Below are 13,337 nucleotides of genomic sequence, written 5' to 3'. Positions count from 1 at the left end.
CTCAAAATAAGAGAATAATAACATGAAACATAGTTGAGTGGTTGAGAAGTTTGTGAGTATCCCTAAAAGCAGGGGTTCAACCCCATATATATATATATATATATATATATATATATATATATATATATATATATATATATATATATAGGGGACGACTCAAGTGAGAACACTTGGTTATTATGAGAAATGAGAACAATGAATCACGACCATTAAATTTGATTTTAATGGACTGGATTGATTTCTCTTTCTAAGATCTTTAATATTTAATGGACTGGATCTTAGAAAGAGAAACCAATCCAGTCCATTAAAATCAAATTTAATGGTCGTGATTTATTGTTTTCATTTCTCATAATAACCAAGTGTTCTCACTTGAGTCGACCCTATATATATATATATATATATATATATATATATATATATATATATATATATATATATATATATATATATATATATATATATATATATATATATATATATATATATATATATATATATATATATATATATATGGAGCATATCAAGTGAGAGCATTTTTAAATGAGAGATGAGAGGAAGAAATATCAACCATTGAATTCATCAAGAGAGATAAATTAATAGCCTCATTAATGTAGTAACACTCTCTCTCTCTCTCTCTTGATGAATCCAATGGTTGATATTTTTTCCTCTCATCTCTCATTTAAAAATGCTCTCACTTGATATGCTCCCTATATATATATATATATATATATATATATATATATATATATATATATATATATATATATATATATATATATATATATATATAAAATACAATAAGCATAGTTGCAGAGGTTCGATTTTCACATATGTTAATTTTTTCGAAAATTTTAATTAGTTAAAACTATAAAGATTTTATGTGTACGTTAGACACCGCTTTTTGTTTATTTACGAACGCTGCCTAATGTTCTACTTAAGGCAGTGCTTTTATTTATTAATAAGCGCTGCCTAATGTACTACTTAAGATAGCGTTTTTATTTATCAATAAGTGATGCCTCTACGTAAGGCAGTGCTTTTATTTATTTATTTTTTGAAATCTTGGTATCCGGCCTTGCGAGCGACTAATCCAAGAGGATCAATCCCACCGTCCACTAGCGAGGACCGACTAATGTACTACTTAAGAATCACTTTTAATTAATAAGCATTGTCTAAAGTAAAAGCGTTGTCTAATATATAATTTTTAAAAATTATTACTTTTTATTTAACATACAACAGCGTTTATATTACAAAGTGCTGCCCATGCAGATACATTATGCCAACGCTTATTATTCAAATCCATTTTCTAATGTCCTCTTTTATTTTTTTAGCAGCATTTTTATAAAAAAGTGCTGGTAAAGAGCGTGCTGCCTAAACTCTTTTTGGGCATAGGGTTTGCCTAAAGTGAAAGCAAAACTAAATCAAGCTAGAAAAAGATAAAAGATAGCATCATAAGAACTTATTTATCTAGTTCGATCAAACGATATACTCTGTGTAAGAGAGTAGCTCTCTGATTCATTATACTTCCAAAATTTATAACAAGATATTAAAAATGACTTACAAAAAATAGTCTTTTGTGTTTCCACAAACAAAACTCTATTTCTACCCAAGTGTTTCTCAATCTCTTCAACTCTCAATACATGAATCACACAAGTATAGGATATTTAGAAGTATTTTTTAATCCCCTTAGATGCCTCAAAAGTTATCCTAAATTTTTAAAAACTCTAGGAAATTTCAACTTTTTCTCTTTAAGTTGACCACTACGATTCTCAAACCCTTCTCTCTATTTCCAACTAATAATATTTTGAAGGATATCAAAACAAGAATCATAGAAACACATATTTATAAATGTTGAAATTAGGGGTGATAAAAGGGGTCGTGGCCAGCCAGGGTGCCCTGCGTACCTGCCAAAATATGGTAGGTTGGGTTCATATTTTTGACCCGCCGTCCACCAAAATCCGTCCCGCCTATTCGTTCAGCCCATCCTGCCTTAAACCAGCCTTTTTTAGTTAATTATAATAATTTCAATTCTTGATGGTTTTATAACTTTATTTTATACATTTATTTGTGAATATATACAATATTTTTTAACTAAAATTTGTTTAGAAGATATTTTATAAAAAATTGTTCTATAAATTAAGTGAAAAATCTAATTAAAATGTAAAAAAAAAAAACTATTAATATATTAAAAATATGAAAAATAAATAAAAATAAACGAGCAAACCTGTTGTCTGCCATCCTGCCACTTTGATAGAACAAGCTAGAGTTTTATGTCTATTTCTATTTGGCGGGCTTGCCGCATCGCTCTTTTGAAATATAGAAAGAATATAATTTATTTGACATGAGAAAAGTTGAAGTTGAAGAATTAAGAGTTACAACTAGAATATAAAAATTAGATGTATAAAATTAGAGTAACTAAAGGTCAAAAAGTCTAAAATAGGTTTATGTGTGTCAATACTAGTTAGTACTTTAGCACTTTTTCAGTTGGGTCAGCTAGCAACTTCTAAGAATATGATTGATCAAATATGATGGTCCCTATCTTGCTTTATTTTCCATTTACTGTCAACCTTGGACAAATCCAGGGATTTCCATTTCATCTTCCTTTGTATAAACGTACAATTCAATTAGTAATATGTCCAAAATCATATTCACCATTCCAATATATAATTTTTTAAATTTAAGAGATTTAAGTCTGATCAATCGAAAATGTCTGTTTTACTTGTATTTTTTCATACAACATATTAATATTTTAAACCTACAATCTCTAATATATATATATATATATATATATATATATATATATATATATATATATATATATATATATATTTGTCCTATCATGTCTCGATTTTTTGCATACTTGGCGCTGACATTAACAATAATTTTTGACAACTTTCAATTTTGAGATACAATGCCAGATTTCACCCTTCCCTTCATTTTTTTCACAAGAAAGTGTAAGATTTTAGGTCTACACTTTCAATTATGTCTGTCTCATTTTTTGTGAACTTTTACATGGTCGGCATTATCCTTTTGCCACCCCCTAAGTCTAACATTGAGATTCACACATATTAAATATTAGAAAGCCACATTATCAAATGTCCATAAGATTTGATTCCTATGTTTGAAACAAGACATTGTAGTATATAACAAGAACACGTGCTAGGGTGTTATAGACCATATACTTTTAGCAGAAACAAGATCATGTATGCTGCTACCTAGTGTGGCTTTTTTTGCAAGTGGTTTGAATATTGTTTCAACAACACGCTTAGATATTGGTCCTGCAAATACTGTTAGCCCTACAATAGAAGAAAAGGACTCAACATTTGTACAAGATCTCATCACTGAGGCATATGATCCCCACACTCATAGGCATGTTATTAATTAGATCCCCTGTCAATCAAGGGATTGTGTCAATTTAAGCGCACACACCCACAAAATAATTTTACAAAACTCAATCTATAAAATTTTCTAAAAGTTGCTTCTAACCACTAACTAATAGATGAGGAAGAGTCCTAGTGGATTAAGAAAGAGAAACCTCGCACTCTAATTGATTATAATTTGTATCTAATAGATTAAGGAGGAAAATCTCCACCTAATATATTAAAAATCCTTTTGATTAATTATAAAGTGAAACTAACTGAATTGTTTTGTTATTTTCTAAATATAACCACTAGCATCGGAAGCTAATTGATTAAAGAGCGACTATGCCATTAATTATTTCTTTTTTGAGTCAAATATTGTCTCCTATATAAAGGAACGGAGTTTTTGTTGACTTTTCTAAGCATGCAAATTAGATTTACTACTCCTCTTCCTCACACACTATCTTCATATAAATTACTCCCTCCGGTCCCATTTATAAGAAAATATTTTCTTTTTAGATACATTGAATAAATAATGTATCTAGACAATATATTGTCCAGATACATTATTTATTCAATGTATCTAAAAAAAAGTCTTTTCTTATAAATAGGATCAGAGGTAGTATTTTTTATACACTTGTCATTATCTCTATGTGTAAGAGGGGAGCTGAAGTGTGGGTGTGTTTGTGCGCGTGCGTGTGCAAGTGTATGTGTAAATAATGTTAACCAAACAAAATGTCTTGACAAACATGCCTTCAAACCAAACAATATCTTATAACCACAGTGGCCAGTGTTAGAAGAAGGGATTGAGTCACATATTTGCCACATTCCTCAATTCAACAAGGTGCAGACTTAATTGATTGAAATTTATATATAAAAATGATGAGAAATAAAAAGATACATGCTACTAAATGATTGAAATTTATATATAAAAATAATGAGAAATAAAAACATACATGCTACTAATGGAAAGAGTACGGATGAATATCACCAAGATGGAGAGTTAATAACCGAAATTTTATCTCATATCCCCACACTTGTCTTTCTACCCCTACATTGAAATTTTTTTGACAAAAATGTCCTCGTATATAAAATTTATTTCTCTCATGTTTTCACCTTTCTATCATTAATTTTCTAATATAAAAATTTTGAAAATAAATTGACATCCTAGAACACTTTTTAAAAATCTTTCAGTTGAAAGAGTATTATTAAGACATCTGAACACATTTTAAAAGTGTTTTGGAAATTTTTAAATGAATTTCAACCACAGTTTAAAACCATGGCCTAAGTACCAGAATACTTTTATAAAGTGTCCCGGTTGAAAAACATTCATATTTCAAAAATAAAATAAAAATCATATCGAAACACTTTTTAAAAGTGTTCTGGTAGAAAATTGTCATAGCGGAACACTTTTTAAAAGTTTCAAAACAAAATTATCATACCGGAACACGGAACACTTTTTGAAAGTGTTCCAGTCAACTTTATTATTAAGTCCGAACATCTTTAAAAAAGTGTATCGGCAAAAGTTTTAAACCGCGGCCTAAAGTAATTAGACAACGGTATTTACAACGGTTCAAGCAACAGTTTTGTTACTTTAGACCACGATTTTGAGTTGTTGCTTAAACCCATTTTAAAAAAAATTTAACCGAAACACTTTTAAAAGTATTCTAGTATGTCAATTTAGAAAAAAAAAAATAATATTTAAAAATTAATAATGGAAAGGTGAAAAAATGAGGGAAATAAATTTTTTATATAAAAATATTTTGGTAAAAAAATTCAATGTAGGAGTAATGAACAAGTGTGGAGTATGAAGTATTCATTAATAACGAGTTTGGCCCATTAAAACTCCTTGCACTAGCCTACAAGAGACATAAAGCTATTATTATCTATACCCACCACTCCTTCAAAAACACCCCCACATTCTATCATATTTAAATAAGAAAAACTGTTATGATTTATGATAAAGTCTCATATTAAAATTTGCCTCACCCATCCATATATATTAGCTCGAAGTTTCATCCCTACAATGATTTTATAGTTATAATTGTGTAAAATATGATTAATTGGTTCATATTAATAATTAGATGAATTTAATTGTGGATAGTGTAAAGTGTTTTTACACTACCAATAAATTGTAATTGTCAAATTGTAAAATATTTTTAATTATATATAGAATAATAATTATGAATTATTGTAATAGATTAATAATATAAAATGTTTTATACTGACAAGACATAATAATTAATCTCTAATTAGATTACAATACACTAAAAATCGCAAATCATAAATGGTTCATAAATTAAATTATAAATTAAAAAAATTGGATGATCAAATTTAAACAAAATAATCGGTTTACATTTGTTTTGAACTTTTTTATACCAAAATTTTTAAAAAAAAAGTATAAATTAATTAAACATCAAAATACGAATAATTATTGAGCATACAAGAAAGTATGGTGTGATATACAAGTTATAAACTAAGAGAAACTCTTATCTCACCTCTTGGGCATCAAGTGTGTTTTAAAAAAATATTTTCTGTTTTTGAATGTGTATCTCCGAATGCACCTTTTTTTTCAATGTTGATTTGTTTCGTAGCTGTATCTACGAAATATTTCCAATTATGTTCCTTCGAAAAAATTTGATGTTAAACTCGCGCCACACTCTTCTCCTCCCTCATTCTCAAAACTTTTCAACTTTTCAACTCTCTCAAACTCTCTTAACGTCAAAAATCAATCTTCTACCAAACTTGTTTTTTTTCTCTCGAGTTCGGCAGTGAATATCAACATCAACGATCAACACACTCCAACTCGTTCAAAGCTCAATTTAATCGATAAATGTTTGAGTTTCTGAGGTATTTTTTAGTATTTCTCATAATAGAGTTAGAATACACTTTTAGGTGCAGAAATCATTAGATAGTTTTAGAAACATAACTTAGAGACAATGTAGGTATTGGTTGTTGTGTAAAACGGACGATCAGGGCCTCAAAAAGGATTTTTCAAACGTAGTGAACAATTACAGATGCCATTGTTGCATTTTGAAGTTGCAGAACATTCTGTAGGTGCATCTACGGAACAATTAAACGTTAAGGTAGTTTCGTAGATGCAACTCCGAAACAAACTCAATTTTTAGAATGTTGGGTGCTTCCGTAGGTGTATCTGCAGAAGCTTTCTACATTTGCACTACGGAGTTAAAATGTTTTTTTTTGTTTTTCCTTTTGTTTTTATAACTTAACTGTATCTAATTCGACTTTATTTGTAATACTTTGCAGACATTATGGCTGATGAGAATACCGATTTATATTTGGGAGGCTTGCACACCATGCCTCTGCGCGATGTGCACGAAGCCAAATAGCCCCACAGGTAGCTGACACCCTGTTCCAGCAGACTTATTTTTTTTGTCCTCATTGGAAATTTATTATTTCTAACATTGCTTGTTATTAACAGTGTTTTCATTGGAAATTTTCAGGATAGGGCGGCCATGAAGTTCTATAACCAAAGGTAAAAGATATTATCTTTAGAGCAGCTTGAGGAGTCATGGTTCCAGGATGTCCTCACAGCATCTAGTCTGAAAGACCTATGTCATATTGGGTACACCACTATCCACAACGAGGTGCTCATGGCATTTGTAGAGAGATGACACCCATAGACGTCCTTCTTCCATCTACCTCATGGCGAGATTACTATTACCTTAGACGACATCTTATGCTTATTGCATATGCCTATCAGGGGTGCTCTCCTCTGTCACGGTAGGATGACGAATGAGGAAGCGAGAGAGCTTCTGGTTCAGGAGCTTGTGGTTGATCCACTTGATGTGCTAAAAGAAGTGGATAAGACCCGCGACACGCATATGAGGTTTTATTTCTTGATGCAGAGATATGATGAGGAGCTCTCTGTGGCACGACAGGATGTTAGTGACCTAGTTGAGTTGGAGATACACAGACAACGTGTGCTTAGTTGTTACTATCTATTTTTGATCGGCACTAAGCTGTTTGTGGACACGAGCTCCACGTATACGGATGTCGCTTACCTCATGTACTTTTTGGATCCTGCACGGATCCAAGAGTATAACTAGGGGGCAGCAACGCTGACGTACATATATTTGAGACTGGGATAGGGATGCATGTGGAAGACCAAGACTATCGCATGCATTTGTTCACTATTAGTTGTAACAATCTTATATCCTTCTACTTTTTTCACTACTTTTCATTCTATATTCGTGATAATGTTTGATCCGAGTTTTTTTATTTTCATTTCAGGATTGGATATTATAGTACTTCCCGATGATCATTGTCTAGGGAGAGGTGGATGGCTACACTGAGGCCTGGCCACGTGCTCGTGCCTTCATCCCCATGAGAGGGAACCAGGTGGTGGAGCCTTACTGAGTATATCTGGACCGCATGGTTACCGAGGACACCCACTACGACTGCCACGCTTCTCACCGTGAAACGCGCCCGTTTGATGACATTGCAATATTCTCTGGAGTGCTGACATGCACCTCGACCATCACTATTCCATATCTTTCGTGGCGCGTCATGCAGCAATTTGGCTACTGTCAGACTATACCTCGCCACCCTTTTGTCTTTTCTCTTCTCAGGTTGACCCGTCGGCAGATGGATGAGATCTTTGCTGACTATTAGCAGCACATTGTTCCAGACGAGGATCGGGAGACCAAAGTCAGACTGGAGCTGCGCCGATGGGTACATCACTTGCTTTTTCACTGTGTCACACCCTACATGGTCCCCACTACATCGAGATCAACTCCCATACTAGCTCATCAGGAGATACTGCAGGAGCAACAGTCTTAGTTGGACCACACTCGAGATGTGCTTCTCGGTGTTGTCAGATAGTTTATATAGCGCGGGAAGGCATTGGGGGTGGTTTCTTCCCTAAGGGGTCTGGTGCCTGACGTATACCGGATGATATCTTGGAGGTGGCACAGGGGGCACTGGTGTACCGTAGACATCGTGCCAGGATAGGTGGGTAGTAGACGGTAGAGGCTGAGGAGCCGACAAAGGAGGTGATGGACACCGAGGAGGCACGAGAGGTAGAGGAGAGAATGCAGATGTTGTTAGGCACACAGTAGTGATTGTGCTGATTATTTTGATTTCTCTATTTTTATTATATTTATGTACTTTATATTGATTATGTATATGACATATCACCCGTTGGATGATGTATATGATGTATTATTTGATGTACTATATAACATTGAGTTGACATTACATTAGTTTATGTACTTTTTTTTATGTATTATTCTGTCGTTGAACAAAAAAATTGGAGTTTTAGAGTGAAACATAATTGGTTTAAAATATAACAGAATGTTCTGTAGGTACATCTACGGAAAATTATGTTTTAAAGATATTTCGGAGCTATATATACGGAAGATTCTCTAAACTGGATTAATTTGAAGTTTTCCAACGTTTACCATTTTAAACTACTTCCGTAGATGTAGATACGGAAAAAACCATATGTTGGTACAAAAAAAAGGTGCTACTTGATGTGTATCTCCAGAAGCAATGGGTGTTAATCTAATTGTGCCAAGTGCATAAGAGTATCAAGGGGTGGATTGAGATATTGCCTAAACTAAATCATAATGGTACTAGAGTGATGAAAGGTGTCTAGTCCATAAATTTCTACTTTTTGTTGGACCAACCATGAGTCGATATTGTTCATCTGAAAGAAAATTGCATGAAGCAATTGCCTAGCTAAAGTCTTCTATGTATCAAATGCAAAATTGTATTTTCTTCCAACAGTAAAGCTATGTTTATAGCTTGGTGCAAAAATATAACTTGCTATGTTCAAAATTTCAAAACAATTAATACAATATTCTTTCGAGATTTTAGGGAGCATCGAAAGTGTCGACGAACGATATGTTTAGGTTCAAAGAGATTTAGACATTACATATCCACATAAAATCTCAAAGCAATGGATACATGGATCCTCTCTCTTATAAATTCAAAATTTTCATCAATTCTAGTCGATTTCAAATACATGCTAGGATCACTGAGGTATTTATGCCAAAGTAGGCTAAACATAAACTTCTCGGTTAAAATGGTGAGTAGGTTTTGACCAATCCTCTTAGACAACATCTCATTGATGTAAAAAGAATCATGGGCTACATTATGAGACACTAGACAAATGGCTTAAAGGGCTTAAACTCATTGGATTCTCTAATGTCGATTTGATTAGTGACAAAATTAATTGGAGAAGCACAACTGAATACTTGTTCAAGTTCCTACGAGCACTTGTGTCACGGTGCTCAAAGAAGCAACAAGTGACGACTTTGTTTAGTTGTGAGGTCGAGTAGGTTGCATGGGCTAATGTATTTTGTCAAGCAAATTGGCTTTAATTCTTGTTGAATACTTTGATGATCAAGCTAGAACAACCAATAAAGTTGCTAATAGACAATAGATCAGCTCTCAATCTAGCAAAAAAATGTCATTTCACATTTGGTTTTTACCACCAGTATCTGATCCATTGGACTGATTAATCTGATTCAAAAGTCAGTTCTGGTATCAAGTGGTTTCAGCTCTCTCCCGATCACAATTACGAGGGATTGAGCAGTGGTCCTTCCTATCAAGTCCAACGCCAATTCTCATCAGAATAACTATCTACCATGTTATAGGTTTTTAGATAGTTAGTTATTCATAACTAACTTAGTTAGTTTTCTGTGATCATAAACTATGTAAAACATAGTTAGTTTGTGTGCAAGTAACTGCTGATTATGGCTATATACATAGCTTTTTTGCCTCATTAATCAAATACATTCAATTCCTAATTTCTTCATTCTCAATTTCATACTTCTCTCATTCTCAATCTCTTCTTTACAAGTATGTTATCCCCAACAAATATAGGTTCCAGTTAACTTTAGATACGTAACTTTGTTGTGAAAGGGGTGCATTTAACTCTCAATCAGTTCATTTCTTTTATAAATAGTAGAGCAATTAAGTGAAAAAAATTATACAAAGCTCATAGAAAAATAAAGCTTCATTCAATATTCACTTTGTAAGAGAGAAATAAAGTTTTGAGTGTGAGTAAAAATAAAGTGTTAGTATATTTCAAGAGTGTGATAAAAATACATCGGGATATCTTTATTATTATTACCTTAGAATAAAAATATTTGAATAAGATTATATTGTATCTCCTAATGTGAAAGACAGTGAAAAAATATTAATTTCTTTATCATAATGGAGTATTTTTCGAATTTGTACAATAGTTTTTTCATTTGCAGTGAAGAGTTTTTCACGTTAATAATTGGCGTTCATTTCATTTTTGCTATTGGTTTGCTAAATGATCCAATTTACTTGGGACTTTAGAATTTTGATTTACACTCGCAAGAATATACATTTTGAGTCGAAGAGTTATGGTAGATATGGATAGATTTACAAAAGGACATGTAAGAAGAGTGAGGGGAGGAATAAAATACAAGTAAAACAAATTTGATTAGGAGCATCATATGGTTGAGCCACGTGGCAATAATGGAGTGGAGAGAGAATCTAGATGGGGAAAATAGATACTAAGTAATGTTTATCGTAGGGAGTTAAGGCCTCTCTCGAAGCTTCCCATCCAATTTTTTTCTCTTTATACTTACTATTTCATGTTAGATTGTACTTACTAGATCACATTTGAACTCAAATAGATTTCACCTAATAATAATCATATATTCCCTATTTTTTTTCTCTCTGTGTTTATTTCTCTTTCTCTTAATATGATAAATTGATCCTATCAATTTGATAGCATAGCCGGGTTGCGTTTATCCAATGAATGGCTATTACACGAAGCATCATGGAAAACATAGTGGACACCATATAATAAAGGATGCAAAATTTTGAAGGAACAAATTCGTCAGCTGGTGATGGAGCAACAATCGAGACCACAAGTCACGGTAGAGCAGATTTGTTAGTTGATTCAAGAGCAACCAGCTCGGAATCACTGGAGAAATGGATGACCACGTTGAGAGGTGACTACGACTACGGAGAGGAGGAGGAAAGCGATCAGAGTACACTTTCGCAAGAATCGCGACCGCGTCATCATTGATATAGGGGTGAAATTTGTCCATGATTCTTTGGAAGTCAGTTAAGGTTGGAGATCCCATTGTTTAAAGGCAAGGATGCTTACGAGTGGTTGGTGCGATTGAGCGGTATTTTCATCTAAATGGGGTTAGGTCAAAAGATAAGATGGATGATGTGATGTTGACGATGGAAGATAAGGCTTTGAACTAGTATTAGTGGTGGGAAGAACAAACACCATTAAAAACGTGGGACACATTTAAACTAGTTGGGATGCGACGTTTTCAACCAGGACTTTTACCAAATCCTTTGAGACCCTTACTGAATTTGAGACAAAAAGGTCTAGTAGGAGAGTACAGGGAGAAGTTTGAGATGATGGTATCACCTATAAGGAGAGGGAAATAGTCATGTTGGATTCCAATTTTTTAAATGGATTGAAAGAAGAAATTCAGGTTGAACTAAAATTACTTGAAAGCCACGATTTAGCATAATTAATGGACCTGGATTTTCTTATTGAGGAGAAGAATGAGGTGCTCACCAAAAAGGGGAGTTCATGGAGGGACAGGGGTGGCACTTTCAGGATCAAGGATCTTGGGGAGTTTGGTGGACCTAAGGAGAGTGATAAGGGCCATATAGGAGGGAATAAAAAATTCAAGGATAGAAGGTTAGATCCTGCAGAGTTGGAAGAGAGAAGTAAGAGGAGGTTGTGTTTCAAATGAGGAGGCAAATAGAATAGGGAACACGTTTGTAAGTTCTAATCCATGAGTTTAAACCATGTGAAGATAGTAGTTGTGAGGAGGAAGAAGAAGAGATAGGAGATACTCAAGTGAAGGTTGGAGAGGTGGTAGAAGAGTTGCAAACTTTGCAAAAATAGGGATGGATTCACGTCATGAGAGGAAGATAAGTGATTTGAATTATTTCTTGGAAAATTCTTTGGCCACCTCCCAACCTTCTAGGTCACCTCTGGTGAAAAACCCAAACTACCCCTGACTTCGGAAATGCATTTCCGAAATGCAAGAAAAAGGTGTTTTCGGAGATGCATCTCCGAAAGCGCCTTTTTTTTTGAAAAAATTGTCTTATTTCGGAAGTTCATTTCCGAAAACAGCATTTCGGAAGTTCATTTCCGAAATACTGCGCGTTTTGCAGATTAAGCAAAACAGCCCCCCTCCCCCATTCATTTACCCTAATCTTCTTCCAAACTCATCCTCTTTCAAAATTTCTGCAACAAGCAAGTGTGAAGTCAAAGAGATTGCCAAAGTCTTCTTCCAATCTCAACCTAAATAATCTCAAACACTAATTGGTAAGTTTATCATTTTTTTTCAATTTTTAGATCCATTATTCATTACTCTATTAGGGTGTTTAGAAATTGAAAAAATCACATTAAGATAGGTTGGTACTGATATTAGGTTGTTTAGTAGGCATAAAAGTAGTTTTGATTTAGGATTTTGGGGTCTGCCATGGAAGTTGCAGAAAACTTTTGCGCAGGGGTGTTTCGGAAGTTCATTTCCGAAAACACCTTCATTCCCAGTTTCGGAAATGAACTTCCGAATTGTATCAGAAGTTCAATTTTTTAGTTCTTTATGTTGTCTCGCATATTAATCGATTTCAATTGTTTTCAGGAACATGTCAGACAACCTAGCACGCATCAGACAGGGTAGAGAGACCCAGACTGTGTCGGCTAGACGCGAGCGGGCGGCGGCGCAGCTGGCGTCGACATAGGGACGGGGGCAGGACCGGGGGCCAGAGTACGTTGACATAAAAAAGCATTAAAAAGATTCAGATGATGTCAGTACGTTGACGCCATGCCCAGGGCCGCCAGATACGTTCTCCAGAGGGGGAACAATGCGGTGGGACCATACCGTGGGTACCTGGACCGCACGATGCACGATGACGTCACCTGGAGGCCATTCAGCGACTACACTCAGGTTGTCCCCTTTGACGGCATATCTTTATATTCTGGCTGGTTGACATGCG

Source organism: Vicia villosa, linkage group LG6 (genome assembly GCF_029867415.1).
Source record: "Vicia villosa cultivar HV-30 ecotype Madison, WI linkage group LG6, Vvil1.0, whole genome shotgun sequence".
Classification (NCBI taxonomy): Eukaryota; Viridiplantae; Streptophyta; class Magnoliopsida; order Fabales; family Fabaceae; genus Vicia; species Vicia villosa.
Note: the sequence above shows the minus strand (reverse complement) of the source record.